Here is a 24,943-nt window from a genome sequence, read left to right as displayed (position 1 = left end):
AATGGATGCTGATGGAAAAAGATTCTCTATTGAATATCCTATCATGGTTCTTTTGTTTCTGAAACCTGGAGAGAGAGAAAGGAGGACCTGCCTGGTAGCCTGAGTTGGTCATGTAGGCTTTGTGAGTGATAATGCCTTGTCCCATGATGAGTGGAGGATGGCATTTAAGATATGTGAAGACTGGGCACTCCCTGGGGCTGGTGCTGTTCTCGGTCCACCTGACCCAAGTAAAACTGTCCAGTGCATGGCAGTAGCAGGTGGTGGCCCAACAAGTTGTGCTTCATTTGGACATTTTCTTCTTCAGACCATTTTTCTGTGCTTTGCCCTTTTCAGCAGGGTTTTAATCGGCTTCTTTGTGCTAGGCCTGACGGTCGATGCAGTGATGGGTTGTACATTAGTCAGGGCCCTTTTGGGAGTGACTTCTGGGAGTGATGGGACCTAATTAAAACCACCTAACGAGGCAACGGTGTTTTGGATAGGACACCAAAAGCACAAACAACAAAAGGAAGAATTGGTAAGTGGGACTACATGAAGTGAGAAAGTCTCTGCACAGAAAAAGAAATAATCAACAAAATGAAAAGGCAATCAATGGAATGGGTGAAAATATTTGCAAATCATATATGTGATAAGGGGTTAATATCCAAAATATATAAAGAGCCCATGCAACTCAATAGCAAAAACCCAAACAATCCAATTAAAAACTAGGCAGAGGAACTGCATAGACATTTTCCTAAAGAAGACATACAGATGGCCAAAGGGTACCCGAAAAGGTGCTCAACATCAGTACTTATTATGGAAATGGAAATCAAAACCACAATGAGAAACCGTATTCTGTTAGAATGGCATCATCAAAATGACAAGAAATAACAAGTGTTGGTGAGGATGTAGAGAAAAGGGAACCCTTGTGCACGGTTGGTGGAAATGTAAATTAGTAGAGTCATGGTGGAAAACAGTATGAAGTTTCTTAAAAAAATTAAAAATAGAACTACCATATATGATCCAGGAATCTCTCTTCTGGGTATTTATCCAAAAAAGTGAAAAAGGATATCGAAGAGATAGTTGTACTGCCATGCTCATTGCAACATTATTCATAATAGCCAAGACATAGAGACAACCTAAGTGTCCATCAATGGGTGAGTGGATAAAGAAGTTGTGGTACATGTATACAATGGAATATTATTCAGCCATGAGAAGGAAGGAAATTCTGTCATTTGTGACAGCATGGATGGACCTTAAGGATATTATACTAAATGAAATGTCAGACAGAGAAAGACAAATACTGTATGATGTCACTTATATGTGGAATCTGAAAAAGCCAAACTTACAGAAAAAGAGAGAACAGTGGTGTTTGCCAGAGGCTGTGGGGTATGGGAAAAGGGAAGGTTTTGATCAAAGGGTATAAACTTTCAGTTGTAAGATGAATAAATTCTGGAGACCTAGTGTACAGAATGGTGACTATAGTTAATAATTGTGTACTTGAAATTTGCTAACAAAGTAGATTTCAAGTATACTCACTGCACATACATACAAATGATAACTATGGGAGGTGATGGATATATTAATTAGTTTGATCATTTCACAATGTATACATGTACCAAAACATGTTGTACACCTTAAATTATAAAATTTTTTATTTGTCAAAAACAGAAGAGTCACGAACCTACAACTGTATATAGAGTTGTTCGTAGTATTTCCTTATTATTGTTTTGGTGTCTGCAGTGATATCTCCTGTTTCAGTCCTGATAATGGTAATCTCTGTTCTCTTTCTCTCCCTCTCTACCCGCTTGTGCTCTCTCTCTGTAAATTTATTGATTTTTGTCTCATTGATTTTTTCTGTTGTTTTCCTGTTTTCAATTTTGTTGGTTTCTGCCCTTAACTTTATTATTTCCTTCTTTCTGTTGCTTTGGGCTTAATTTTTTCTTCCTTTCTAGGATCATTAGGTGGAAGCTTCAATTATCAGTTTGAGATATTCCTCTTTTTTTTTTTTTTTAGTTTTTAAAAAATTTATTTAAAAATGAAGTAACGTTGATTTATAACATTATATAAGTTTGATGTGTACAGCATTCATATTTCTACTTCTGTATACCCTACAACATGCTCACCACCAAAAATTTATTTTCCATTCATCACAATACAGTTGATCCACTTTATTCATTTCACCCTCCCCCCACCCCTTCCTCTTTGGTAACCACGACTCTGTTCCCTGTATCTATGTGTTTGTTTTTGTTTGGCTTGGTTTGCTCATTTGTTTTGTTTTTGTTTGTTTATTAGTTTTTTATATTCCTGTATGAGTGAAATCATGGTATTTGTCTTTCTCAGTCTGGCTTTTTCACTTAGTGTAATACCCTCAAGGTTCATGCGTGTGTTGTCCCAAATGACAAGACTTCATATTTTTTATGGCTGTGTATTATTCTATTGTGTATATATATGCCACATCTTCTTTATCCATTCATCTGTTGATGGGCACTTTGGTTGTTTCCATTATCTTGGCTATTGTAAATAATGCCATGATGAACATGGGGGTGTAGATATCTTTTTGGATTAGTGTTTTTGTATTCTTTGCATAAATACCCAGAAGTGGGATTGCTGGATCATATGGTAGTTCTATTCCTAATTTTTTAAGGAACCTCCATACTGTTCTCCATAGTGGCTGTACCAATTTATATCCCACCAACAGTGTAAGAGGGTTCCCTTTTCTCCACGTCCTTGCCAACACTTGTTATTTCTTGCCTTTTTGATAACAGCCATCCAAACAGGTGTGAGGTGATTATCTCACTGTGGGGTTTTTTTTTTATAATTAATTAATTAATTTATTTTTGGGTGTGTTGGGTCTTTGTTTCTGTGCGAGGGCTTTCTCTAGTTGTGGTGAGCGGGGGCCACTCTTCATCGCGGTGCACGGGCCTCTCACTGTCGCGGCCTCTCTTGTTGTGGAGCACAGGCTCCAGACGCGCAGGCTCAGTAGTTGTGGCTCATGGGCCTAGTTGCTCTGCAGCATGTGGGATCTTCCCAGACCAGGGCTCGAACCCGTGTCCCCTGCATTGGCAGGCAAATTCTCAACCACTGAGCCACCAGGGAAGTCCCTCACTGTGGTTTTGACTTTCATTTCTCTGATGATTAGTGATGTTGAACATCTTTTAATGTACATGTTGGCAGTCTGTATGTCTTCTTTGGAAAGATGCCTATTCAGCTTCTCTGCCCACTTTTAAACTGGGTTGTATTTTTTTTTTTGTTTTTTTTTTGTTGCTGTTGAGTTGTATGAGTTCTTTATATATTTGAGATATTAGCCTCTTATTGGATATATCATTTGCAAATATCTTCTCCCATTTGGTTGGTTGTCTTTTCATTTTATTGATGGTTTCCTTTGCTGTACAGAAGCTTTTTAGTTTGATGTAATCTCAGTTGTTTATTTTTGCTTTTGTTTTCCTTGCCTGAGGAGACATATCTAGAAGATACTGCTGAGACCAATGTCAAAGAGCATACTGCCTATGTTTTCTTCTCAGAGATTTATGGTTTCAGGTCTTATATTCAAGTCTTTAACCCATTTTGAAATAATTTGTGTATGGTGTGAGATAGTGGTCTATTTTCATTTTTTTGCACGTGGCCGTCCAGTTTTCCCAGCACCATTTATTTATTTGTTTATTTATTTATTTATTTTTGCCTGCATTGGGTCTTTGTTGCTGCTTGTGAGCTTTCTCTAGTTGTGGTGAGCAGGTGCTACTCTTTGTTGTGGTGCGTGGGCTTCTCATTGCGGTGACTTCTCTTGTTGCAGAGCATGGGCTCTAGACATGTGGGCTTCAGTAGTTGTGGCACACAGGCTCATTAGCTGTGGCACACGGGCTTAGTTGCTCCATGGCATGTGGGATCTTCCTGGACCAGGGATCGAACCTGTGTCCCCTGCATTGGCAGGTGGATTCTTAACCACTGCACCACCAGGGAAGTCCCCCAGTACCATTTATTGAAGAGACTATCCTTTCTCCATTGTATGTTCTTTGCTCCTTTGCTGTAAATTAATTGTCCATATATGTGTGGGTTTATTTCTGGGCTCTCAGTTCTTTTCCATTGATCTATACATCTATTTGTCTTGCAATACCATGCAGTTTTAATTACTATGTGTTTGTAATATAGTCTGCAATCGGGGAGTGTGATACCTCCAGTTTTGTTCTTTTTTTCCTCAAGAATAATTTGGCTATTTGGGGTCTTTTGTGGTTCCATATAAACTATATATCTTTTGTTCTTTTTCTGTGAAAACTGTCCTTGGGATTTTGATAGGGATTGCATTGAATCTGTAGATTGCTTTAGATAATAAGGACATTTTGACAACATTAATTCTTCCATTCCATGAGCACAGAATATCTTTCCATTTATTTGTGTCTTCAGTTTCTTTTAACAATGTCTTATACAGTAAGTCTCCTACATACAAACCTTCAAGTTTCGAACTTTCAAAGATATGAATGTGTGTCACATGTCCAGTCATGTAAGTTAGTTCACACGTCTGTCATACATTGTCATGTGCATGCATCCTCTACAAGTGGTTGCGCTTTTGTGTACTTTACAGTACTGTGTAGAGTACAGTAGTACAGTATCTTTATTTCAAGCACAGCATGTCTGGAAGCAAGTGTAAAAGCAGCAGCGATGTAGCTGGTACTGCTGTACTTTTCAAGGTGTGTTTTTTTATGTATTATTTGTGTGAAAAGTATTATAAACCCATTACAGTGCAGTACTATATAGCCAATTGTGTTAGTTGGGTACCTAGGCTAACTTTGAACAAATTGGACTTAAAAACGTACTCTCAGAACGGAACTCGTTTGTATGTAGGGGACTTACTGTAGTTTCCAATGTACAAGTCTTTCATCTCCTTGGTTAAATTTATTCCTAGGTGTTTTATTCTTCTTTATTGCAATTGTAAATGAGATTATTTTCTTAATTTCTATTTCTGCTAGCTCATTGTTAGTGTATAGAAATGCAACAGATTTTTGTATATTGATTTTGTATCCTGCAACTTCACTGTATTCGTTTATTTCTAATAGTATTTTGATGGAATCTGTATGGTTTTCTATATATAAAAATCATGTCATCTGCAAATAATGACAGTTTTACTTCTTCCTTTCCAATTTGGATGCATTTTATTTCTTTTTCTTGCCTAATTGCTCTTGCTAGGACTTCTAATGCTATGTTGAATAAGAGTGATGAGAGTGGGCATCCTTGTCTTGTTACTGATTTTAGAGGGATAGCTTTCAATTTTCACTATTGAGTATGATGTTAGCTGTGGGTTTGTCTTATACGGCTTTTATTATGTTGAGATATGTCCCTTCTGTTCCTTTAGGTGTAAGGTTAGATTCTTTATTTGAGATTTTTGTTTCTTGAGGTAGGCCTGTATTACTATAAACTTCCCTCTTAGTACCATTTTTGCTGTATCCCATAGATTTTGGTATGTTGTATTTTCATTTTCCTTTGTCTTCAGGTACTTTTTGATTTCTTCGTTGACCCAATAGTTGTTCAGTAGCATGTTGTTCAGTCTCCATATATTTGTGATTTTTGCAGTTTTCTTCTAGTTTCATTCGATTGTGATCGGAGAATATGCTTGATACAATTTCAGCCTTCTTAAATTTCAGTCTTTAATTTCAATCTTCTTAGCTTTACTGAGACTTGTTTTGTGTCCCAGCATATGATCTATTCTTGAGAAAGTTCCATTTGCACTTGACAGAATATGTATGTTGCATTTGGTTGGAATATTCTGTACAAATCTATCACATCCATCTGGTCTAATGTTTCATTTAAGGCCGCTATTTCCTTGTTGATTTTCTATCTGGATGATCTATCTACTGATGTAAGCAGGGTGTTAAAGTCTCCTACTATTATTGTGTTGCTGACAGTTTCCCCTTCAGGTCTGTTAATAATTGTTTTATATATTTTGGTGCTCCTATGTTTGGTGTATAGGTATTAATCACTATTATGTCTTCTTGATGAATTGTCCCCTTTGTTATTATATACTGTCCATTTTTATCTCTTGTTACCTTTTTGGCTTGAAGTCTATTGTGTCTGATATGAGGATGGCCACACCTACTTTCTTTTGGCTTGAAGTATTAGCTTCCATCCCGTCACTTTTAGCCTATGTGCGTCTTTAGAGCTGAGGTATGTTTCCTGGAGGCAGCTTATAGTTGGGTCTTGTTTTTTTTTTTTTTTGCGGTACGCGGGCCTCTCACTGTTGTGGCCTCTTCCATTGCGGAGCACAGGCTCCGGATGTGCAGGCTCAGCGGCCATGGCTCACGGGCCCAGCCGCTCCGCGGCATGTGGGATCTTCCCAGACCGGGGCACGAACCCGTGTCCCCTGCATCGGCAGGTGGACTCCCAACCACTGCGCCACCAGGGAAGCCCTGGGTCTTGTTTTTTAATCCCTCCAGTCACTCTGTGTCTTTTTAAAATTTTATTTATTTATTTTGGCTGCGTTGGGGTGTTCACTGCTGCGCACGGGCTTTCTCTAGTTGTGGCAAGCAGGGGCTTCTCATTGTGATGGCTTCTCTTGTTGTGGAGCACAGGCTATAGGCTCGTGGGCTTCAGTAGTTGCAACACACAGGCTCAGTAGTTGCAGCATGCAGGACCTAGCACATGTGGGCTTCAGTAGTTGTGGTGCATGAGCTCAGTAGTTGTTGCGCGAGGGCTTACTAGTTGTGGCTTGCGGGCTCTAGAGCGCAGGCTTAGTAGTTGTGGTGCATGGGCCTAGTTGCTCCGTCGCATGTGGGATCTTCCTGGACCAGGGGTTGAACCCATGTCCCCAGCATTGGCAAATGGATTCTTAACCACTGGGCCACCAGGGAAGTCCCACTCTGTGTCTTTTGATTGATGAATTCAATCCATTTACATTTAAGGCGATTATGGATATATTAGGATTTGGTACTGCATTTTAAAAAATTAATTAATTTAATTTTTATTTTTGGCTGCGTTGGGTCTTTGTTGTGGTGTGCAGGCTTCTCATTGTGGTGGCTTCTTTTGTTGTGGAGCACGGGCTCTAGGAGCACAGGCTTCAGTAGTTGTGGTGCGTGGGCTTAGTTGCTCCGTGGCATGTGGGATCTTCCCGGACCAGGAATTGAACCTGTGTCCCCTGCATTGGCAGGGGGATTCTTAACCACTGTGCCACCAGGGAAGTCCCGATACTGCCATTTTATTTTCTGTTTTCTGATTGCTCTATATGTCTATTGTTTCTTTTCCTTGTATTTCTGGCTGCCAGTTTGGTTTGGTGGTTTTCTGTATTTTTCTGAATTTCCTTTTTTTAAATATATGGCGTTTCTATGCTCCATGTTTATGTTTTGTGGTTACCCGGAGGCTTGTATAAAATGCCTCAAAGATAAAGTAGTCCTTTTTCTGTTGCTTGCATCTTATCTTCATTTAGTTTTATGTATTCTATCCTTTACCTCTTACCCTTTTATGTTTCTTTTGTCTTAAATGATCCCGTTTTATGTTGTGAGTTTGTTACCAAACTGAGATAGCTGTAGTTATTTTTCTGCCTTCTTCTTTTCTCCCTTTAACCTTTATGCTGTAATAGAGCATCATGTAAAAACCTATACAATCTGATAGAGAGTTGCAGTTTTCTGGTTCTGTCTGCTTATGACCTCGTTCAAAGTTTTGTGTATTTGACTGCTTTGTTTCTGGTAGAAAGCTCCTTTCAACATCTCTTATAAGGCAGGTCTAGCGTTGATGAACTCCCTCAGCTTTCGTTTGTCTGGGAAGGTCTTTATTTCTTGTTCATATATGAATGATTACTTTGCTGTATAGAATTTTTTTTTTTTTTTTGCGGTACGCGGGCCTCTCACTGTTGTGGCCTCTCCCGTTGCGGAGCACAGGCTCCGGACGCGCAGGCTCAGCGGCCATGGCTCACGGGCCCAGCCGCTCCGCGGCATGTGGGAGCTTCCCGGACCGGGGCACGAACCCGTGTCCGCTGCATCGGCAGGCGGACTCTCAACCACTGCGCCACCAGGGAAGCCCTGCTGTATAGAATTTAAAAAAAAATTTTGGCCACACTGCACAGCTTGTGGGATCTCAGTTCTCTGATCAGGGATTGAACCCAGGCCACGGCAGTGAAAGTGCTGAATCCTAACCACTAGACCACCAGGCAACTCCCCTAGAATATTCTTGGGTGAAAATTTTTAAACTTTCAGTATTTTGAGAATGTCATTTTACTCCCTCTTGGCCTGTAGGGTTTCTGTTAAGAAATCTGCTGATAGCTTAATTGGAGTTCCTTTGTAGATTACCATCCTTTTCCCCCAGCTGCCTTTAAAATTCTTTCTTTGTTACTGACTTTTGGCAATTTTAATATTATGTGTCTTGGAGAAGGTCTTTTTGCATTAAGGTAATTAGGTGTTCTCTTAGCTTCATGGACTTATATATCCAGTTTCTTCCCCAGGTTTGGGAAGTTCTCAGCTATTATTTCTTTAAATAATCTGTCTGCTCCCTTTTCCTTCTCTTCTCCTTCTGGGATACTCATTATTCTAATGCTGCCCTTCCTAAAAGAGTTGAATAGCTCTTGTAGGATTTCCTCATTTTAAAAATGTCTTGTTTACTTTTTCTCTTGTATCATTTTTAGATTTCTGTCTTTGAGCTCACTAATTCTTTTTTTCGATATAGTCTGCTGTATTTCCAATGCTTTTTAATGCATTCTTTATCTCGTTTATTGTGTCCATCAGCTCCAGAATTTCTGTTTGGTTCTTTTTTAGAATTTCAATCTCTTTGGTAAAATATCCTTTTTGTTCATTAATTTTATTCGTGAGCTCATTAAACTGCCTTCCTGTGTTTTCTTGCATCTTGTTGAGTTTCTCCATGACAGCTGTTTTGAATTCTCTATCCATTAGATTGCAATATTTTGTGACTTTTAGTTTGGCTTCTGGAGAACTGTCACTTTCTTTTCGTGTAGTGTTACTGTGGCTCTTCATGTTGTTGGATGAATTATTCTTCTGCTGATATTAAAAGACAGGTTAGGTGTTCGATTCCTTTCTTTTGTTTTCTGGTAGGTGGCGCTGTCACACACATTCTTGGTTTCTCTAGCCTGAGCTGCCCCTGGTAAAATTTGAGCGTGGCACTTTCCAGCCTCCACTGGCTCTGTAAGAGGTGTGGCTCTGTGCCTTTGTTGTTGCTTCTTGTGCCACCTGGGTGTTTGCTGCCTTGCTTCTGCCAGAGCCTCTGTCATCACTGGGATGGTGGGCTCTTCCCTTGCATCTGGGACCCCCTGAGTCACAGGCTCTGCTGCTGTGGAGGGAGGGGGATGATGCAGGGGGAGAAGCCAGGGTCGTGCAGGTGCCTCTACCTTGTCCATTGTTGTTGGGTTCATGAATTCTGCCACTGTGAATGGAGGGAGGTGGGGGCTGGGATCACGGGTGCCTCAGCAGCTGGAGGGATGGGGTCCCAGGCCTCACTGCTGCTGCTGCCCGGTTAGCAGTGGCAGTGGGCACTGGTGTGGTTGGGTGACTGGAGTCACGTGTGCTGCCTTCCTTGCTGTCCCTGGGTTCTCTGAAGCTGTGGGCTCTGTGCCTGGTCAGAGGGGTAGGATTGCAGGAACCATGGCTGCTGTTCCCTCCTCTGTGTGTTACAGCCCACCCACCTTTAGACATGCAAATGTGTGAAATTCTTCGGCGACCTGTTATGTTGGGCAGAGGCACCTTTGTTGAGTTGTGGATTTTTTTTTACTGGCTGTAGATTGATGGGGAGAGACAAGGGTAGATTTTTCACTCTGCCATGTTTCTGATGTCACCACATTCCTCTTTTCTAGTGTGTGCATTTAATGCTATACATTTCCCTCTTGTCCCTGCTTTAGCTGTGTCCCATGATTTTCATATGTTTTATATTCATTCAGTGTTATTTGTCTATTTCTTTGAAACTTCCTCTTTAACTTAAGGATTATTAAAAGTGTGTTGCTTAGTTTTCAAGCACGTGGAAATTTTTCTGTATTTTTGTTTCTAGTTTGATTCCACTGTGGTCCATGGATGCGCTCTATATTATTTTATTACCTTGATTGTGGCAATTGTCTCATTGGTGTTTATATATGTCAAAACTTCATCTAATATCATACTTTAAATATGTGCAGTTTAATACATGTCAATTATATTTCAGTAAAGACATCAAAAATATCAGAAAATAAGAGACTTAGATAAAATTTCTAGAGATGAAAGCTACAATGTCTGAGATGGAAAATATACTAAATGGGATTTATGGTCAATTAGACACTGAAGAAGAAAAGTTTAATGAACTTTAAGATATAGCTAGAGACACTATGCAAAATGAAACAGAGAGAAGAGACCCCCACCACCACCAAAATGAAGAGTATCAGTGAGCTGTAGGAAAGGATTAAGTTTAATGTAAGTGTAATTTGAGTCCCTGAAAGAGGAGAGAGAGAGGAGAGAGAGAGGATACAAAAAAACTATTTGAAGAAATATTGGTATCAAATTTTCCAAATTTTCCAAAATCACAAACATAAAGAAAATGACACCAAGGCACATCATTAGCTAATTGCTTAAAACCAGTGATAGAGAGAAAATCTTAAAGGCATAAATAGAAAAAGAAGACATTTTGTGCAGAAAAGACTTAACATTGCAGGCCTAAGACTACTATCCTTAGAAAATTTGGCCCTTGGCTGGTGTCTGTGAAGTTGGATTTTGGGGTGGGGGGTTTCCACCCTTTCCTGACTGGTAGGGGTGGTGCACTGTGCCTGCCATTTGTGCAAACAATGTGATTTAAGATGAACACCTGCTTTCTCTTTGGAAGTCTGGAATTTTAGTACATGCTAGGCAGAGTTGGCATGACCAACCCCCCAATATAAGCTTTGAGTATCCAATGGGCTTCTCTGGGTAGGAATATCACACATGTTCCTTCATTTTTACTGCAGGGGAAGAGTGCACTGTGTGACGACTTATGGGAGAGAGAGCATAAGGAAGTCTGTACATGGGTTCCTCCAGGCTGTTGCTGTGTCTTTTCCCCTTATGTATACTCACTGTGTACCCCTACTGTGTATCCTTACCGTATTGTATCCTTACTGTGTATCCTTATATGTTGCTATAATTAATCTTAGCCATGAGTACAGCTATATGGTGAATCCTATGAGTCCTTCTAACAGATTTCTGAATATGTGGGTGACCTTTGGGACCCCACATATATTACACAAAAAAGAGCACAGATAAGGATGACATCAGACTTCTTGTTCGAAACAGTGTAAACCAGAAGACAGTGGAGCACCATCTGTAATGTCCTGAAAAAGAAGTCAACCTAGGATTCTATACCCAGCAAAAGTATCTTTCAAATGAAGCTATAACTGATATAAAAATGTAAAAAAGAAATAATTTCAGAAGCTAAAAATTTCATTACCAGCAGACCTTCACAAGAATGTTAAAGGAATTCCTTTAGGTGGAAGGAATATGATCCCAGATGGAAATCTGGATCTGCATAAAGGAATAAACAGCACTGGGAGTGGTAACTATGTGTGTAAATGTGAAAACTTGTTTTCTTTGAAATCTCTTTAAGTGAAAATTGGCTTTTAAAAGCAAAAATAGTCACAACGAATTGTGGGTTTTTAAAAACATATGTGAAATAAGATGAATGACAACAACATCACAAAGGTCAAGAGTGGTAAAAAAGGAAGTAAAGTGTTGAAAGATCCTTGTAATATATATGAAGTGGTAAATATCACTTGAAGACAGACTGAGATAAGTTAAAGATGTATAGTGTAAATCTTGAAGCAATCACAGAAACACTCAAAAGAGTTATAGCTTATAAGCCAAAGAAAGAGATAGAAGGAAATCATAAAAATACTTAATTAGTCCAAAAGAAGGCAGAAAAAGAGAGAAAAGGCAACAAAGTAAAGATGGGAGAAACAGAAAACAAGTAGCAAGATGGTAGGTTGAAACCAACCATATCAATAATTGCATTAAATGGAAATGGCATAAACAATACAAAAATAAAAGAAATTGACAGGTTGGGGAAAAAACCTAACTATATGCTGCTTATAAGAAACCCACCTTAAATATAAAGCACAAATAAATTAAAAGTAAAATATGGAAAAAAATATGGTGCTATAGACTGAAGTTCCCCCTGCCCCCTCAAATTCATATGTTGAAACCTAATCCCCAATGTGATGGTGTTTGGAGGTAGGACCTTTGTGAGTTAATAGAGTCATGAGGATGTAGCCTTCACAAATGGGATTAGTGCCCTTGTAAAAAGAGATGTAGGAGAGCTTTCTTCCTCTCTCTTGTTCTGCTCTCTGCCACGTGAGGATACAATGAGGTAAAGACCATCTGCAAACCAGAAAGTAGGTTCTCACCAGACACTGGATCTGCCAGCATCTTGATCTTGGACTTCCAGCCTCCACAACTATGAGAAATAAATGTTTATTGTTTCAGCCACCCTGTCTGTGGTATTTTGTTACAGCAGCCTAAGACATTCTAAAGAAAGCTGGAGTAACTTTTTATATTAGACAAAGTAGATTTCAGAGTAAAGAATATTACCAGAGAGAAAGGAGGGGGGTTATTCACAATGATAAGTAGGTCAATTTATTAAGAGGACATAATAATCTTAAATGTTTATGGTCCAATAACAGAGCTTCAAAATACATGAAGCAAAAGCTGATAGAACTGTAAGGAGAAATAGACAAATACACAATTATATCAGAGATTTCAACAACCGTCTCTCAATAACCGATAGAATAAGTAAACAGAAAATCAGGAATGCCACTAAAGACTTGAGCAGCATGTTAATTGGCCTAATTGACATTAACAGAACATTCCACCCAACAGCAATACATGCTTTGTAAGGGCACATGGAACATTTACCAAGATAGATAGACTGTACAGTGAGCCCTAAAGAAAGTCTTAATAAATTTAAAAAGGATTCAAGTCATATAAAATATGTTCTCTAACAACAATGGAATTAAATTAGAAATTAATAACATAAAAATACTTGGAAAATTCTCAAATATCTGGAGATGAAATAATATACTTCTAAATCATGCATAGGTCCAAAAATAAAAGGGAAATTAGAAAGTATTTTGAACTGAATTAGAATGAAAATAAAACATATCCAAATTTGTGAGATGCAGCTAAAGTAGTGCTTAGGGGAAAATTTATAGCACTAAATACATCTATCAGCAAAAGACAGGTCTCAGGGCTTCCCTGGTGGTGCAGTGGTTGAGAATCTGCCTGCTAATGCAGGGGACACGGGTTCAAGCCCTGGTCTGGGAGGATCCCACATGCCACGGAGCAACTAGACCCGTGAGCCACAACTACTGAGCCTGTGCCTCTGGAGCCTGTGCTACTCAACAAGAGAGGCCGTGATAGTGAGAGGCCCGCGCACCACGATGAAGAGTGGCCCCCGCTTGCCACAACTGGAGATAGCCCTCGCACAGAAACGAAGAGCCAACACAGCAAAAATAAATAAATAGATTAATAAACTCCTACCCCCAATATCTTAAAAAAAAAAAAAAAGACAGGTCTCAAAGTTTTAAATCAAGGACATCAACTTTCACCTTAAGAAATGAGAGGAAAAAAAGAGCAAATTAAACTCAAAATAAGTGGAAGAGAGGAAGTAATAAAGGGAAGGGCAGAAATCAGTAAAGTGGAAAGCAGAGGAAAAATAGAGAAAAGAAATGAGACTGAAAAATGGATTCTAGGCTGGGGAAGAGAAAATCCAAATGAGCCTGGAGCAGTCCGTAGTACCAGAAAGTAAGGAGAGTTCTTAACAAAGAGAGAAGGGGGTGAGGGTATGTCAAAGGGACAGATGAATCAGCCTGAAAGGACTCCCAATGGTCAAAGCTGGAGCAATTCAAGCAACAAACTAAATGATATATTGGATCGTAACACAGATTATAAAATAAATATACATGAGTCTGTAATGATATAAATGAATGAATGAATGAATAAATAAATAAAGGAGAAGAGAAAAATATGCATTGTAGAAGAATCCCAAATAGTATATGCAGACACCCCTGGCCTCCACCAGGGGGTTAAGCTTAATTCCCACCTCTCCATTTGAGAGTTGGCTAGACTTAGTGACTCAATTCTGAAGAGTAAATTATGGAAAGAGAAGATAGTAAGTGTTGATGTAGAATCCTGACAAATGCTACCTTAACCAAATGATACTAGTCATCTCTGATATGCCAGATGAGAAGGACACTTCACCTTGAGGTATTCTTCCCCTACATTCATTACTCCGGCCAAGTCACAAGAAAATACATCAGACACACCCAAATTGAGGGACCTTCTCCAAAATACCTGACCAGTACTCCTCAAGACTGTCAAGGTAATGAAAAACCAGGGAAGGCTGAAAAATTGTCACAGACCAGAAGACACTAACACAACAAAACATGAAGTGGTATTCCAGAATGGATCCTGGAACAGAAAAAGGACATTAATAGAAAACCTGGAAAATCCAGAGTCTAGAGTTTTGTTAATAATAATGTATCAGTGTTGGTTTCTTAGAGTTGACAAATATACAACAGTAATGTGAGATAGTAATATAAAGGGAACCTGAAACTGGGTGGGTGGGGGGGTGTATGAGAACTTTCTGGACTATCTTTGCAAGTTTTCTCTAAGTCTAAAATTACTTCAATTATTTTATTTTCAAAAGGTCATCCTTTGAGAAGATCAATAAAATGGATAAATCTCTAGCTGGACTGATCAGGGAGGAAAAAGAAGAGAAGACCTCAGAAACCAAGCTGCAGAATGCACAAACACGAAATTTTGTCTTGCTGTCCGTCTGTGTTGACACGTACACAACCAGGTAATTTATTTTCACAGCTGTATAGTATTCCATGGTGGCAATGTACCAAATTTTATTTATTCATTTTCATCACTAGGGGCATTTGTTTATTAATTTATTTTTGGCTGCATTGTGTGGCTTGCGGGATCTTCGTTCCCCGACCAGGGATCGAACCTGGGCCACCTGGCAGTGGAAGCGCAGGGAAGGCGGTGGACCACCAGGGAAGTCCCACTGGGGCCATTTATTTATTTATTTATTTTATTATTTATTTATTTATTTTTGGTTGATTGGGTCTTTGTTGCTGCGCGCGGGCTCCCTCTTGTTGTGGCGAGTGGGGGCTACTCTTCGTTGTGGTGCGTGGGCTTCTCACTGCGGTGGCTTCTCTTGTTGCGGAGCACGGGCTTCAGGCGCGCGGACTTCAGTAGTTGTGGCATGCGGACTCAGTAGTTGTGGCTCGCGGGCTCTAGAGTGCAGGCTCAGCAGTTGTGGCGCACGGGCTTAGTTGCTCTGCGGCATGTGGAATCTTCCCGGACCAGGGCTCAAACCCGTGTCCCCTGCATCGGCAGGCGGATTCTTAACCACTGCGCCACCAGGGAAGTCCCCACACCGACTTTTTTAAAGACTTTGTTGGAAGGGAAATGCTGGGGGTGCTCCGGAGATGAATAAACTCCCACCTGACTCTCCTGGGGGCTGCAGAGTTGTGCATGAGGTAGACACACACCCCCTTTCCATCCTGCACAGTGTAACTGGGGCCCTGCATGGTCCGTCTTGGGGGCATAGTAAAGGTGATTTCTTCAGAAGAGTTGATTGAGAAGCAGAAACATAGGTCAGTGTCAATACATTTTCCTTAAAAAATAACGTACACATCAAACTGCCCTTTGTATAAAGCACTTACATGTGGGTCATCTTATTTAATCCTTAGAACCACCCTTCAAAGTAGACAGTTAATTTAATCGTATACAGATTCATCTTATTTATGGGAAAGGAAACTGAAGTTCAGAAGGGTAGTTACTTGCCTCAGATCCAACTGCAGGTAACTGTACATGCTGATCTCTGAACCTCTAATGATAATGACACAACTCTGGGGTTGGAAGGTGGGGCTGATGAGAAACTTCGGGGAAGCTGATGGCCAAATTGGCCTGCCTGGCTTTGTGCTGTGCGGGGCAGCTGTGTCCAAGCTTTGGGGCTCTCTAAGGCTTTCCTCTGCGTTTCCACTAGAGGGCACTGCTGGCCCAGTTTAGAAGTACTTACTTTCCCTACAACTTAAGTGTGGTCAGAGCAGGAATTGCTATAAAAGCCAAAAAAGCTTAAGCTTCAGGGTCTCTCACTTGCACAGACCCCTTCTACTTTTGTACCCAATTTTGCATTTATAATTTTGAATTATTTTTCCACAAGAGGCATCTCCGAATAAGCTTCAGACCCCCCAAATCTGTATTGACCCCGGCTCATGCAAATACTTTGAGAACTAAGGGCTGGGAGCTCTGAGACACTGACCCTCGTGAGCAGCACAGAGAGTAACTTTCCACGGGACGTGGCTGTCTCCTCTTTTGGACTGTGGACCCCCAGAGAGCCGGACTCTGCCCTTTTTGACCTTGATTCCTGGCCTGTAGCACACAGTAAGCTGTCTACACATGTCTGTTGAGTGAATAAACGAGGCGCAAACATCGGCCAGTGTCACTGCTTTTATCTTTTCCTCTTTCTCCTCTTTTGTCTCAGTTGCTCAATTTCCGAGGTGGGGGGAGGCGGTCTAGAATTCATCTGAGGCCCCTCCTGGCCAGAGATTTTCTCTAGATTCTCTCTCTATTCTCTCTCCTTTTTTCTCCTCTGCTGCCTCTCATCTGACTTTTAATTTCTCTGTTTCTGCCACCTCCCACCCCTGCACCCAGCCTGTGCCTTAACATGGCCAGAACCCCCTTGGTTCTGCTAACACCCTTGGGGGAGGTCTGGAGTCCTCAGCAGGGTGTGGTTTTCTGGGTTTCTGTGTCTGAGGAACCAAGGATGATGCTGGGTGGGTAGCGTGGCCAGGGGGATGGGGAGAGGGTCAGCTACCCTTTTCTCAGCACCCGCTCAAGCACGAGGAAAAGCTTTGCTCCCTTCCTGCCTTGTCCCCCTCTGCTGCCCCCATTAGCTTCACTTTTCCTCCCACTCTGCCATCCTGGTTTCCAGAGCCACGTTAGCCAAGGAAGAACCAAGGGCTTACACAACAGCCCTCTCTGGTCACTTCTTGGACACCGTTTCTGATTTTCCTTCCATTGCTCTGATGGTTCTTTTGCAGTCTCCTTCCTGAGCTTTGCCCCTTTAATTTTGGGGTTTTGCAGGGTTGCATGCTCCTTTTTCTGCCTTTCTTGCTCTGCATATTCTCCCTCGGTAAGCTCCTCCACTCCCCAGGTGTCTATTGTGCGATACCCCGATGACTCACAAACTCTGCAGCCAAGCACGTCCTCTGAACTCCAGACCCATCTCTGCCATGATATTTCCACTGGCACTTCCAACCCAGGCGTCCAAGGTTTCTATCAGCTTTATTGAGGTGTAATTTGTATATAATGTGATTGACCATTTCAAGCGGCTATCTCAGTCTTGACAAAGGCACACAAGAGCATAAGCTCTACCATGCTCACGATATAGAACACTTCTGGCACCCCCCCCCCCCAGTTTCCTCATGGCCCCCTTGCCTCCCCCATCTCTGGCCCTGGCGACTACTGATCTGCTTCCTGTCCCTGTATTTTGCCTTTTCTGGAATTTCACAGAAATGGCGTCCCACAGAATGTGCCTGGCTCCTTTCACGTATGGTAATGTCTTTGAGATTCACCCATGTTCTGTCTTGCAGCAGTAGTCTGTTCCTTTTTATGACTGAGTAGTATTCTATTGTATGGATATACCATGATTTGTTTATCCACCTACCAGTCAATGAACGAGGCATCTAAAATTAACCTGAAAGTCAGGCGGAGCTGCCTGGGTTTGAATTTAGACTCCGCTACACATCAGCTGTACGATTCTCAGCAAACTGTGTGGCTTTCATGAGCTTCATGTTTCTCAGCTGTACAATCAGGACGGTAATGCCTTGCTCGTAATGTTGCTGAGCGGATTAACCGAGCTCGCCGATGCCAAGCACAGGGCTGTGTGTCTGGTACTCAGTAGCATCGCCATGTGGATGTATTGGACCTTCTTGACCACCTGGGGGCGCAATACACACTACTGTCTCCCTCTCATACTGCTGCAGGCGGATCCCACAGCTCTCTGGTTATTTGCAGCTGAGAACTTCAATTCCACATTCTAGTTCGTGCCCTCTTCCCTCCCTGCAGCGCACACGTGACCCAGGGCAGCAGGGACCCGCACGGGGTGGGGGATGAGAAGGTTGAGAGCCAAGGGGACCCCGTGTGGGTTTCTCCGAGGGCCCTGTGGAGACCTCTCCACGGTCCTGCCCCCTGGCCATCCTTACCACCCGCCCCCGTGCCGTTGCTGACGGTGGAGCTCACAGCTTCTTCCTCCATCCTCTCTCTTCAATTCTTTTCTTCCCCGTTGAGTTAGAGGGAAAGTTGGAAAGCCTGCGACATTAACACAGACTCAGCCTCCTTCCTTTCAGGCCACCTGGAGCAGGTGCTGGGGTGCCCCGCCCCCCCCAAAGTGCTCACTTGCTGACTTCTGGGGCAGCCCCTGCATCTCTTTACCCCAGAGCTTTCTACGGGGGCCTTGGCAGGAGTGGCAGACAGAAGTGCAGGGAATCAACAGCCCAGCAGCAGCCCCCAGCTGATGGCTAATGAGTGTTGGTGAATTAACCCCCATTGTCCCCTTGTCCCTTGATGGGGGATAGCTCTGAGGCTCGTGCTCCTCCCTGACCCCAGCGCTCCCCAGCGGGATTCAGCTCCGTTGTTCAAGGGGTCCCTTGCTCAATAACCAAACCCTTTTCACTGCCCTCATTTCCCCTCCTCTTTCTCACTGCCCTCTTGGTGTTTCCTGGGATCATCTCTCAAGTGAACCACTTGTCCTTCAACTCTTGTGTCAAGGTCTCCTTCTGGGGGAACCCAAAGGGAGACTGAGCCCTAATCTTTGTAAGTGGTTTTCTTGAGGTTGGCTGGGGGAGGGGAGGGGTATGTGGCAGGAAAGGAAAGGTGGCCGCCCTCTCCCCCTAGATCAAGGCTCTCTTCTCTAATGCATCCCCTTAAATTTAGATATTAGCTCTTCTGCTGATAGAGGCTGGAGGGGCTCTGGGAGGGGGGATGACTGGGGGGCAGAGGTGCTTCTGTCTGCTCTTAGATCCTCCTCCGTGGCTGTGTCACAGCTCTGTTCAGACGTGAGAGTATTTGGTGTCCATTGTCCTAAATTTGGGGGTTTATGTACAACTTTGAGACAATAGGAGAAAAAACTCATTCATTAGCACAACACACAGTACTTAGGTACAGTACTTAGGTATTAGTTTGCTCGGGCTGCCACACAAAATACCATAGACTGGCTGGCTTAAGGAACAGATATTTATTTCGCAGTATTCTGGAGGCTGGAAGTCCAAGGTCAAGGTGCTGGCCGATTGGGTTCCTGGTGAGAACCCTCTCTCTGGCTGGCAGCCTTCTCGTTGTGTCCTCATGTGGTAGGGGGACAGCTCTGGTGTCCCTTCCTCTTCTTATAAGCTCACTAGTCCCATCACGAGGGCGCTACCCTCATGACCTCATGTAAACTTAATTACCTCCCAAAGGCCCCAGCTCCAAATGCCATCACATTAGGGTTCAACATATGAATTTTAGGGGGACACAGTTCAGTTCTTAGCAACTTGTTAAAACGTTGAGGATTTACCTCTGTCCACTAAAATCTGTTTCTACGCCTCTATTCCTTATCTAGGGCAAGCCACTCACTCTTCATCCTTGATTCCCTCCTCCTCTCATGTCCAATCAGGTGTCAAGTCTTATCAATGATATCTCCGAAGCATCCCCCGCATTCCCCCTTCTGTCCCTCTACAGCTTCTCTAGGTCAAGCCCTCATCATTCAGATCAGCTAGGACTGAGTATCAAGAAACTGCTGTAGTGGCTTAAAAAAGTAAAGGGTGAATTGATCATATGCAACAAGAAGTTTGGGACAGGCCTTCAGGATCGGAACGGAAGCCCAAGGATGTCGTCAGAGACCCTGGCTCCTCCTACTTTTTTTTTTTTCTTTGGGGTACGCGGGCCTCTCACTGTTGCGGCCTCTCCCGTTGCGGAGCACAGGCTCTGGACGCGCAGGCTCAGCGGCCATGGCTCACGGGCCCAGCCGCTCCGCGGCATGTGGGATCTTCCAGGACCGGGGCACGAACCCGCGTCCCCTGCATCGGCAGGCGGACTCTCAACCCTGCGCCAGCAGGGAAGCCCTCCTCCTACTTTTTCTCTTCCACCATCCTCAGCGTTGGCATTGGTTCTCATGGTCACAAGATAGCTGCTGCTTCTCTGAGTATCACTTCCACATTCTAGGCCATCACTCCTTTTAATTGAGAGCCTTTGTCTTTTTATTTGGGAAGGGGACCCTTCTCTAGAGTCTTCCATCTACATCTCAAGAACCATGTCACATGACTCCCACGGGTCTCAGGGGAATCTGGGGAGGTGAGTATTTCACTTTCCAGGCTCTATAGGAGAGGGAGGCAGGGGAAAGGGGAATGCAAATGGCTTTAGGTAGCCAGTCCTGGCATTTGCTACATCATCCCTCATCCCAGCAGCCTCCTAACTGATCTTTCTGTCTCTGTTCTCACCAGAGTGTTCCCATTGACAACATATCTGTCTTAGGGTCATAAGAAACCATTATATGCAGCAAATCAATTACAGTACAGATAGTAATAATAACACCCATGACAAATGTCTATTATATGTGTCCTGGTGTGTCGAACTTTCAGGACTTGTGAGGTGTAATTCCAAAAGTCACTTTATTATTGTCTCTTCCTGTCCCTCTAACCCTGGCTTTAGAAGAGTTGTCCCTTCCCTGGTGCCGGAGGAAAATTCTGGTGTCCTCATGGCTCTGTGGGTCAGCTGAGGCAAGAGAAACCCCTGTGGTCACTTTAAGATACAAAACAGAACCTTTGTTCGGAAATTGGAATGTACAGTCCAATCTATTAGTCAGCTTCAGTGTGTTTCCAAGGTAAGATGCCTCCCTCCCCCATCCAGCTGGGCCGACTGCAGGTAGGGCTCTGGCTTTGGGAAGGGGATGGTCCTTCTCTTTTTCCCACTGAGAGTTCCTATCTCTGGCTCCTCTGGGGTTGTGGAGCATTGGGTAGGAGCATGTGGAGGGTAGAGGAAAAGGGGTCAGGAAAGTTCTTATTTGCCTGGTGGCGTCATCACATGCCTTCCAGATCTTTGGAGTGGTCGGTGGAGCTGACCTGCTCTTTCAGGCGCCAGATGGATTTTCTGGGGATCCCACTGCTGCCCTCAACTCCCATTCAATTCCCCTGGACACTTCTGCCTCATCAGCTCCTGGATTTCCCACAATTCACTCCCACAGACCCTTGCAGTTGTTAGAATCCTCCTGACTTGCAAACCCTGGGTCCTTTCCCAGAGGCAGATCCTGAGACCAACCTTTGTGTCCACGTGGTTTATTAAGGAGATGCTCCGCAGAGAAACCTGTAAGCAAGTTGGGAAAGGAGGACGGGGAAGGGGAAGAAGCCTAGCAGCCGTGCAACCTTAGGCGAAGCCACAGCATCGTTCTGGTTCCGTGGGAAGCTCTGGAGTGGATATGAAACCTCAGAACACTTCCCCACTCGGAGCTTTGGGCTCTGGGCTTTCGCACTGTCACACCAGACAGTCACTGGCTGAGAGCTGTCATGGGGCTGGGGGGACGGGGTTGGAGGTTGGGGTTGGGAGGTGGACTGCAGAGTTTCAAAGTCACTCCAGTAGCCCAAAGGGCAGGCTTCCAAAGAGAGTTTACAGGTGTAGCCTTGAGAATCAAAGCACCTAGAAGCTGGGTGATGGGCACACAGGACAGGTAAGAGCCATCAAAGGGGATATGAGCAGGGCACCAGCAATGTCCCCAATACCATCCCTACTAGGCTGGTTTTATTTTATTTCCCAAGCTGGTTTTTCCAGCCATCAGCCCCCTTGTTTATCCTCGTAGCTGAAATCTTCTTGGCATTTCACCTCCCAAACTCCCTTCCTAGAGGCTGAACCCCGTTGCAGGAGGAATAGCATGTTGTGAGCATCTCCCTGCCTGAGGCCACCCCTCACCCCTTCCCTTCTCCCGACATCCCTCACAACTCATCACCATCTGTGTAAACTTGGACATACACTTTGTGTATTTCTGTAATGTTGTCAGCTGCCCATAGAGCATCTAGAATATTTTCGCCCATTTTGGAGTGCTGGTGACTCAACTTACAGCAATTTATTCCACAAAAGCAGACAATAACTCAACTGGCGAGAGGGGGAAAAATAACCCTACCAACCCACCACAGTCTCTCCGCGCTGGCACTCAGAATGGTAATGCATGGAATAGATTACTGCAAGTAATAGGCTTGGTTGGCAGACGTGCGAGCTGAGTTAAATGCCTTTTAAGTAAATCTCAGCGTGAGTTATCTGTTCACTCAGACATGTGTGCATGGAGACAGAGGGAGGCCGTGTGGACAGACGGCACACGCTGTAACTTTCATTATCCCACACTGAGGTTCTTTGTTAATAACCACAGTCAAAGGCACTGCAGATTTTCTGATCTCTGTGACAGGTGGCTACCAGTGTGAGGTTGAGGCATTCATTCATTCACTTGTTCATTCATTCCCCAAGCCATTGTGAGGCCCAGGATGCACCAGGCATTGTGCCGGGCAGTGGAGGCACAGAGATGCAGAGATGGGTCGACAAGGTCCCAGCCCCTGCCGAGCTCACAGTCTGGTGGGAGGAGACAAAGTGATAAACAGGGCAGGTGATCAGGTGTTCATGTGCTGTGAGATTGGGCAAGGTCTGGAGAGTCACAAGCTCTGGAGTCAGACTGCCAGGGTTCGAATCTGGGCCCTGCCACTTACTTGGGCAAGGTGCTTACCCTCAGTTTCCTCATCTGCAAAGTGGATAGAAATAGTGCCTATTTGATAAAGTGGATAGAAATAGTGGATGGGAGGAGTAAATGACACATGCATGGCAGAGTGCCTGGTTACACTTAGTGCTTAATAAATGTTTTTTGTTGCTGCCGTGATTACTGACATCTGTACAGGGCCAGCGTAAGGAGGGTCGGGAACGTTTTGTTGGAGAGGGTGATGCTTGTTCAGAGATTTGAGTGGTGCTGGCGCACCTAAGCCAGGAAAGGGACCTAAGTGCAGGGAAGTAGGGTGAGCAAAGTTCAGAGGGAGGGGCAGGTGACAGGGGCACATTAAGAAGGTGCTGAGCAATGGACCACAGACTGGTGGCTTGAACGACGATTATTTTCACACGGTCTGGAAGCTAGAAGTCAGTGATCAAGGTTCTGGCTGATTTGGTTTCTTAATGAGGGCTCTCTTGCTGGCTTGCAGATGGCTGCATTCTTACTATATCCTCACATGGGCTTTTCTCTGTGCAGGTGGGAGGAGGGGAGAGAGAGAGACATAGAGAGAGAGACAGAGAGAGAGAGAGGGAGAGGAAGGGAGGGAGGGAGAGAAAGCGAGAAAGAGAGAGAGGGAGAGATCCCGTGGTATCTCTTCCTCTTCTTATAAAGGACACTATCCTATAGGATTAAGACCCCACCCTTATGACCTAATTTAACCTTAATTAGCCCCCTTAAAGGCCCCATCTCCAAATACAGTCACATTGGAGGTTAGGGCTTCAACATGTGAATTTTGGAGAACACAAACATTCAGTCCATAACAGAGTCGTTGGAAAACTGGATCTGAGAATCACGTTTCTCTGTTTACTAGCGGTGTGACCCTGGGATCTATAAAATTAGGCCAATTATAGCTAACTCTTGGGACTTTTGCATGAATTAATTCAGGTAATACTTTGTATTGAAGTGGAAGAAAATGTTGAAGGCTGTGGTTCCTTAGTGGAATGATGGAGCAGCACCTGGCTCCCAGAACAACGCAAGGGCAAGAGTATTTTCCCTGCCCACCAGTGGAGAGGTCATCCAATCCAGTGGCCCACTGACCCGCTGGGAAGTCAGAGGGAATCTAACTTCCGTTGCACATCCATCCGAGAGTTCCTCTTCTGCTGCTTTGGACAACCCATGCTGCATGAGCTACTGGGGCCTTTTGTATCACAAGGTGCTGGACCTGTCACTGCCTGTTAAAACCACACACAACAAATCTCCTCATTGGTCCTTTCTCCACTCCTGCCTTCTTCCTTAGCTAGGGCATGAAAAAAACACAAAAAGGAAATTTGGACAATCTAACAAGACCAGACAACAAGTTGACTGTAGATCAGTGAACCTCAGGAATGACTTTTAAGTTTGCTGTATGTCTAGCTAATTCTATGGCGTTCTCATTTTGCATAAGACAGGCATCTCAAAGATATCATTGCCGATTGACTAATGCTGTGGTCTCCTATCATGTTAAAAACATTGTCACTCATATAAATTTTAGGCCACTTTTTATCTGTTTTCAACAGGAATCTCATGCAAAGAATGATCAGTCCAGAACCCAAAAGTAGCTGAACAGGCAATTTAATTTTTTATTGCAATCCTCTTGAGAAAATGACAAAGAGAATTGGCATTAAAAGGCATAACAAAACTTCTTTTTTTAAAATAATTAATTAATTAATTTTTGGCTGTGTTGGGTCTTCGTTGCTGTGCGAGGGCTTTCTCCAGTTGCGGAGAGCGGGGGACACTCTTCATCGCGGTGCGCAGGCCTCTCACTGTTGCGGCCTCTCCCGTTGCGGAGCGCAGGCTCCAGACGCACAGGCTCAGTAGCTGTGGCGCACGGGCTTAGTTGCTCTGCAGCATGTGGGATCTTCCCAGACCAGGGCTCGAACCCGTGTCCCCTGCATTGGCAGGCAGATTCTTAACCACTGCGCCACCAGGGAAGCCCACAAAACTTCTTAATACTCATTTCTCCTCATTTCTTGTACTCTTCATATCTCTCACATACATAAAGCTCCCCTCACCCCAATCATCCCAACCATAATGGCCCTCTTGCTTTTGTCCCCTCCCACCCACTTCCATTACTATATATTTATTCAATTTTGTGTTCTCTCTTATGTGCCAAGTTCTGAATATAATGGCAAACCAGAGGCACGTGGTTCTTGCTTTCTCAAGTTTACATGTTCCCCCCAGCTTTTCCCAGGTCTGTGTCCACCACGGTTATTGTCATCTCTCACCTAGA

At 43.5% G+C, this 24,943-nt stretch overlaps 1 long non-coding RNA gene across 2 annotated transcripts in view; it reads left to right on the top strand.

The window, feature by feature from the left end:
• LOC117199005 (uncharacterized) overlaps window positions 1-24,943 on the top strand; it is a 132,369-nt gene that overhangs the window by 2,887 nt on the left and 104,539 nt on the right. The window contains exons 2-3 of one of the 2 annotated variants that reach the window (XR_007470111.1): window positions 14,599-14,751; window positions 23,639-24,339. This is a non-coding gene — a long non-coding RNA (uncharacterized LOC117199005). Of the gene's footprint in view, window positions 1-14,598; window positions 14,752-23,638; window positions 24,340-24,943 lie in introns of those variants that run through there. The other variant, XR_004480182.2, reaches the window with a different exon arrangement.

The sequence above is a fragment of the Orcinus orca genome, chromosome 11, assembly GCF_937001465.1.
Source record: "Orcinus orca chromosome 11, mOrcOrc1.1, whole genome shotgun sequence".
Lineage (NCBI taxonomy): Eukaryota > Metazoa > Chordata > Mammalia > Artiodactyla > Delphinidae > Orcinus > Orcinus orca.
Note: the sequence above shows the minus strand (reverse complement) of the source record. Positions and strands in the feature narration are given on the sequence as shown.